The following is a 7526-nucleotide window of genomic DNA, read 5'->3' as shown; positions in this document are numbered from 1 at the left end:
CAGATTAAAACCAGAGAGAGGCTATCTGTCACATTGATTTGTGATGCGTAGATTGATCTCTTAGCGATACACCATTCTTTGGATTCATCAGGTTAGAAACACTTTTTTTGGGCAGTCTCTCTGAATGGATTTTTGGGAGTCCCTTTAGGCCTATGGTGAATCACCCAATATTCCCAGATGAAAATTAGAAAGAATGTATTTGAGAAACTGCTTTGCGATGTGTGGACTCTTCCTAAAGAGTTACACCTTTGTTTTGATTAGGCAGGTTGGAGACGCTCTCTTTGTAGAGATTCCAAAGGGACATCTGGGAGCCCTTGAGGCCTATGGTGAAAAACTGAATATCCCCAGACAAAGACCAGAGAGAATATGTCATTGAAACGGCTTCGTGATGTCTGGGTTTATCTCCCAGCGTAGAACCTGTTGTTTCTTTGTTTGCTTGTTTGTTTGTTTGTGTGTGCGTGCGTGTGATTCAGCAGGTTGGAAATGCTCTTTTTGTAGAATGTGTGGGAAGACATTTCAAAACCCATTAATTCCTGCTGTCAAAACCAGATTATCCCCTCGCTAAACGCCATGAAGAAACGATCTGTGAAACGGCTTTGCGTGATTGGATTCATCTCGCAGAGTTACACCTTTCTTTTGATTCACGTGTTGGAAACACGCTTTTTCTAGAATTTGCCAAGGCGTATTTGGGAGCCCATTGAGGCCTCTGTTGAAAAATCAAATATCAAATATCCCCAGAGGAGCAGTAGAAAGAAGCTCTCTGTGAATTGGCTTTGTGATATATGGATTCATCTCACAGAGTTAAACCCGTCTTTCGGTGCAGCAGGTTGGAAACACTTAGGTTGTATAATCTGCAAAAGGATATTTGGGACTCCTTGGAGGCCAATGGTGGCAAAGCGCATATTTCCTGATAACAACTACAAGGAAGCTATCTGAGCAACTGCTCTGTGTGTGGATTCCTCGCACAGAGGTCTAACTTAATTTGGACTCAGCGGATTGGAAGCCCTCTTTTAGTAGAATCTGTGAAAAGAATGTGGGCTGCAATTGAGGCCTAGGGTGAAAAACAGATTCTCCCCAGATAAAAACCAAAAAGAACCTATGTGTGAAACGGTTTTGTAATGTGGGGATTCCTCTCACAAACTTAAAGCATTCTTTTGATACGTCGGTTTGGAAATATTCTTCTTAATGGAATCTGCGAAGGGACTTTGGGAGCCCCTTGAAACCTATGGAGAAAAACCGAAACTCCCCGGATAAAAACCAGAAATAAGGCCGGGCGCGGTGGCTCAAGCCTGTAATCCCAGCACTTTGGGAGGCCGAGACGGGTGGATCACGAGGTCAGGAGATCGAGACCATCCTGGTGAACACAGTGAAACCCCGTCTCTACCAAAACTACAAAGAAAACTAGCCGGGCGAGGTGGCGGGCGCCTGCAGTCCCAGCTACTCGGGAGGCTGAGGCAGGAGAATGGCGTGAACCCGGGAGGCGGAGCTTGCACTGAGCTGAGATCCGGCCCCTGCACTCCAGCCTGGGCGACAGAGCGAGACTCCGTCTCAAAAAAAAAAAAAAAAAAAAAAAAAAACCAGAAATAAACTATCATCGGAGGTGATTACTCATCTGTGGAGACACGTTACAGAGTTACAGTTTTCTTTGGATTCCAAATGTTGGAAACACTGTGTTTGCAGAATCTGTGAAAGAACATTGCAAAGACCATTGAGGCCCAAGGGGAGCGCGCTCTCTCTCTCTCTCTCTCTCTCTCTCTCTCTCTCTCTCTCTCTCCCCCCCCCCCCGCTTGTCTCTCTCCCTGTGTCTGTCTTCTGTCTTACTCTCTTTCTCTGTCTGTCCTTCTGTCTGTTGGTCTCTCTCTCTCTCTCTCTCTCTCTCTCTCTCTCTCCCCCCCGTCTGTTTCTCTCTCTCTCTCTGTCTGTCTCTCTCTCTCTCTCTCTCTCTCTCTCTCTCTCTCTCTCTGTTTCTCACTGTCTCTCTCTGTCCGTCTCAAAAAAAAAAAAAGGATAGATAGATGCATGCATGCATGCATGCATACATACATACATACATACATACATACATGCATACATGCATACGTACAATTAAAAATTAGAAATAAAATAAAAGGAATAACTAGGCCCGGCGCGGTGGCTCAAGCCTGTCATCCCAGCACTTTGGGACGCCGAGGGTGGTGGATCGCTGGATCACGAGGTGGTCAGACCAGCAGGGCCAGTATGGTGAAACCCCGTCCGTCTCTAGTCAAAATACCAAAAATTAGCCGGGCATGGTCGTGCGCGTCTGTAATCTCAGCTACTCGGGAGGCCGAGCTGAGGCAGGAGAATCACTTGAACCTGGGAGGCGGAGGTTGCAGTGAGCTGAGATCGCGCCACTGTACACCAGCCTGGGCGAGAGAGGGAGACAACCTCTCAAACAATTAAAAATAAAAGTAAAAATGAAAGTAAAATTAAAAATTAAAAAAAAAAAAAGAAAAGGAAAATGAAAAAATTAAAAAGTGAGTTTCCGGGAAAAGAGGGAAGAAAAAAAAAAAAGAAAAAAGAAAACAGTCCCACAGTGACATAAACACATGCCTCTCGCCTTTCAAGGCGTCAGTGATGCTACGAATGATGCGCAATTTTTTTTTTTTTTAACTTCCTTTTATTTGATTATCATTTATTGTTTGACACGAGCCTCGGAGGCCCTCCCTCCCTCCGTCCCACTCCCTCCCTCCGTCCCACTCCCTCGTTGCCCACACAACTTCAGGAGACAGACCCTGGCTGGGCCAGATTGTTCTTCTCTTTGAGCAGTTGTTTCCCTGTCTTGCTTCGTGTCTTTAACCCGTGTGGACTCTTCTGCTCGGATTTCACAGATGGCAGCTCCACTTCAGGCCTTGTTGTTAGTGGGGGCTTTCCTGATTCTCCCCACATGTAGTGAAAGCAGGTAGATTCGCCTCGCCTCGCCTCGTCTCGCCTCGCCTCGCCTCGCCTCGCCTCGCCTCCTCCTCCTCTCTCTCGCTCGCTCGCTCGCTCGCTCGCTCGCGCTCGCGCGCGCGCTCTCTCTCTCTCTCTCTCTCTCTCTGCTGCTTTCTTGCTTTTTCTTTCTGTCTCTTTCTCTCTTTCTGTCGTGCTTTCTTGCTGTCTTGTTTTCTTGCTTTCTTGCTTTGTCTTTCTTCCTGTCTTTCCTCTTTCTTTTTTTTTCTTTCTTCTCTCGTCTTTCTTTCTCGCTGTCTTTCTCCCTCTCTCTCACTCTTTCTTCTTTCTTTCTTTCTGTCTTTCTTTCTTTCTTTCTTCCTTTCTCTTTCTTTCTTTCTTTCTTTCTTTCTTTCTTTCTTTCTTTCTTTCTTTCTTTCTTTCTCTCTTTCTCTCTTTCTTTCTTTCATATTTTTTCCTCTCTCTCTCCCCCAGCCTCTGAAAGTGCTGGGATCACAGGCGTCAGCCACCGCGCCTGGCCTATTTGCTTATGTTATGTTATCTTATTTTTTATTTATTCATGTTTATCTGTTCATTCATGTGTATGCATATAAATTTTTTTCTATTTTAATGTAGTTTTATATGTTATACCTATATCCAAATGTAAATACTTATATTGATATTTGTCTTTTCTTTTCTTCTCTTTTCTTTCTTTCTCTCCTTTAGGTTTTCCTTCCTTTCTTTCTTTCTCTGATTCCTTCTTTATGTTTGCCTGCCTGCCCGCCCGCCCTCCCTCCCTCCCTCCCTCCCTCCCTCCCTCCCTCCCTCCCTCCTCCTCTGTCTGGATTCAGGAAGAGCCTACGCATTCTGTGTCTCCCTGTGTCCTCAACGACCCGCGACCGAGTCCTTGCTTGTTGTTTCTCCCACCGAGATGCCTCTCCGAACATCCACACGCCGTGGGTTGTCTTCTGACTGTGTCGCGGTCCATGCAGAGACAGGGTTTGGGGACCGTTTCTGTGGGGTTGGGGTACAGGGGCTGCGTTTTCGGCCTCGGGATAGCGTCTCTCGACTCACGGTTTCGGTTTTGCGGTCCGCGGGCCGGCCTGCCATCCGGATCTGTCTTGGTGACGTTCGCGACGGTTGTCGGACTCCATCTGGCGGCCGCTTTTATATCGTTCCCTTGGCTTCCGGAGCTGCGGTGGCAGCTGCCGAGGGAGGGGACCGTCCCCGCTGTGAGCTAGGCAGAGCTCCGGAAAGACCGCGGTCGTCAGCCGGGCTGTCCCGGTCGCGCCAGAGCTCTGGCGCGTCACTTGTGAGTCAGAGCTCAGGCGTGCAGGCTTATGTGGGGAGAGGTTGTCGCTGCGCTTTCGGGCCAGAGCCGGGTGTGGGGCTGCCGGGGTTGGTCGACCAGCACGCCGCGGCTCCCGAGGCCTGACCCGCGACCCGCGGGGACCCACCGGGCTTGGGGCGGGAGGCTGGGGACACCCTTCCCGGCCCGGTCGCGGGCCCGCGCGCATCCTGGCCGTCTGAGGCAGCGGCCGAATTTTTTCTCCAAGTCCCCGTGGGGAGCCGGGGACCGTCCTGCCTCGTCCCCCGGGTGCCGGGGAGCGGTCCCTCTGCCGTGACCTGTTGTTTGCCAGTCCCCGTGGGGAGTCGGAGAGCGCTCCCTGAGCGCGCGTGCGGCCCGAGAGGTCACACCTGGCCGGCCTTCGGTCCCTCGTGTGTCCCGGTCGTACGAGGGGACGGCCGAAAACGCTTCCGAGTCTCGCTCTGGAGACTCGGGCCGGCCCCTGCGTGGCACGGGTGGCCGGGAGGACGTCCCTGGCCCGGCGCTGCTCCGGCGTGTGTCCTGGGGTCGACCAGAGGGCCCTGGGTGCTCCGTGTCTGGCTGCGATGGTGGCGATTTTGGGGACAGATGCCCGTGTCGCGGGTTCCCTGGGCCGGCGGCGTGGTCGGTGACTCGACCTCCTGTCTCCTGGGGAGGTATATGTTTCACTCCGAGCCGGCATTTTGGGCCACCGGGTTATTGCTGACACGCTGTCCTCTGGCGACCTGTCGCTGGAGAGGTTGGGTCTCTTGGATGCGTTGCGGGTCTTCGGCCTCCCGGTGACCCGGCTAGCCGGCCCTGCTCGTGCTTGAGCCGCCTGCTGGGGCCCGTGTGCCCGGTCTCTCATGCATCCGAGCGTCCCAGCTCCCGGTGCCGCCTTGGGTCCGGGTCTCTGACCCACCTGGGGGCGGCGGGGAAGGTGGCGCGGGCTTACCCTGCCACCGTGCGCTCCCCGCTGCGGGCACCTGGGGCGGCCGTGACAACCCCACTCCCGCTGGCTCCGTGCCGTGCGTGTCAGGCGTTCCTCGTCTCTGCCGGGTTGTCTGCCGCCCCCGTCCTGGAGCTGGGGATGGCCAGGCTGATCTGCTCGCTGGCCTCTGGGGAGGCTGTGGCTGGCTGGCCGACCCTGCTCCGGGGATGCTTTCCCTGATCGATGTGGTGATGTCACGCTCTCCCGGGCCGGGACCGAGCCGCGACGGGCGAGGGGCGGGCATTCGTGGTGAATGAGACCCGTTCTTCTCGTCCCGCCCGCGGGGTTTCCCCCGTCTCCCATCCCCGCCTGTGGGCGGTGCGTTGGGAGGCACTGGGGTGCGGAACCCGGCCCGACCTCGCTGTCCCGACCCCGCCGTCTGCCTCGTGGCGTCCGGCGTGGGTCGGCGGGGGTCCTCTGACGCAGCAGGCACCCCTCGCTTTCGCCTCTTGTGGTCGTAGTCTCGTGGGCCGCCCCCCTCCGCGGCGGTGGGGGTGCTGTCCCGCTGGCCCGCCGTGCTGCCCTCTCGGGTATTGCGCGAGCGCTGGCTCCGCCTGGGCCTTTGCGGTGCTCCTGGAGCGCCCCGGGTTGTCTCTCAGGTGCCCGAGGCCGAGCGGTGGTGTGTCGCTCCCGCCCCCAGCGCCCCCTCCTCCGGTCGCCGCCATGGTGTCCGCGCGTGGGTCCTGAGGGAGCTCGTTGGCTGTGCGGGTCGAGGCGGTCGAGTGAGACGCGCCCCTCCCACGTGGGGAAGGGCGCCGCCTGGTCTGGCGAGCGCACGTCCCGTGCTCCCCTCTGGCGGGTGAGCGCGGGCCGTGTGAGCGGTTGCGGTGGGCTCGGGCCGGCCACGCGTGCGCCGGCCGGCCGCTGAGGGGCTACCGTTCTGCCTCCGATCGGTCGTGTGTGGGTGAACTGGAGGCGCCTTGCCTCACAGAAAGGAGGTGGGTGGACGGCGGGGGGCCTTGGGGGCTGCGCGCACGCGCGCCGGCCGGGCCCCTGCCCTGACCGCAAACGCTCAAGGTTGCCGCAGGTTTCTTCTCGCGCCGCAGGCCCCCTCCCTTCCCCAGGCGTCCCTGAGCGCCTCTGCGGGCCCGACGAGGGGCGACTGGCGGGTGGGGAGCGTGACCCGCCCTCGGTGAGAAAGCCTTCTCTAGCGATCCGAGAGGTGTGCCTTGGGGTACCGGATCCCCCGGCCTGCCGCCTCTCTCTGTGTTGTGGTAGCGCTGCCGTAGCGACTCGCCTGCAGAGAACCCTCCTCCTCCGCTGCCCCCGCCTTGATGGGATGAGGTGGGGGGACAGTGAGGGTGCCGCCGGACCCCGCGGTGGGGGCCGAGCGCGCGGCTCGTCGTCTACTGTGGCCCGCGCCTCCCCCTTCCGAGTTGGGGGAGGATCCCGCTGGGCCGGGCCCGACGTCCTAGCGGATGGGAAGGCTGCTGCGAGTGGCGGGTGCGCGTGGCACGCCGTCTGGCGCGCGACGCCGCTCTCCGCTGTGAGCCGGCTCTCCGCCCGCTCCCGTGCCGAGCCGCGACCGCTGCCGATGACCGCGTTCGCGTGGCGCGGGGTGTGGGGCCGCCTGGTCCTTGGGGAGCGAGCCGTCCCCACGGGGCGGCGCGCCGGTCTCCCGGAGCGGGACCGGGTCCGGGACGGACGAGAAACGGGCGACATGTGGCCCCTGGTGTTGGGCTTGTGGCTGAGGTTGCTTCGGGGCCGCCGGTGGCGGGACCCGGGGCTCGTGAGGGGGTTGCTCGGTGGGCTGCCCGAGGGCCGTTCGGCGTCCCAGGCGGGGCGCCGCGGGACCGCCCTCGTGTCTGTGGCGGTGGGATCCCGTGGCCGTGTTTTCCTGGTGGCCCGGCCGTGCCTGAGGGTTGCTTGCCCGAGTTAGCCCCCTGCGGGTTCCCCGTGCCCTTGTCTCCGTGGCCCCCTGGCTCCTTGCCTGCCTTGTGCTCCTTTTCCCTGTCCGCCGCCTGCCGATCCTCTCTTCCCCGAGCGGCTCACCGGCTTTTAGGCTGTTGGCCGCCCCGTCTGGGCCCGAACCCGGCTCCGCCTTCTGGGGGCGTCGCCGCCGCCGGCCACGCTGGTTGGCCCGGTGTCCGCGTACCCCACGGCGCGCGCCTTCGGGGCCGGGTCGGTGGCGGCCCGGTGGGCGCCCGGAGGGTTTGGGTCGGCCTTGCGGTGCGTGTGGGGGAAAGCGGGTTCCGGGGGCTCTGGCCGCGTGCGACTGGGCGTGGCGGTGGGGGAGCCGCAGGGATCGCTGAAGGCCCGGTCGGCCGCTCCAGGTGCCACGCGGGGCCGCCTTCGTGCTCGGAGGCTGCTGGCGGTGAGACCCCCCCCGCGTGCGTCCTG

This window comes from Macaca nemestrina, unplaced genomic scaffold (genome assembly GCF_043159975.1).
Source record: "Macaca nemestrina isolate mMacNem1 unplaced genomic scaffold, mMacNem.hap1 Scaffold_532, whole genome shotgun sequence".
NCBI lineage: Eukaryota > Metazoa > Chordata > Mammalia > Primates > Cercopithecidae > Macaca > Macaca nemestrina.
The sequence above is the reverse complement of the archived record's forward strand: the minus strand, read 5'-3'. Positions refer to the sequence as shown.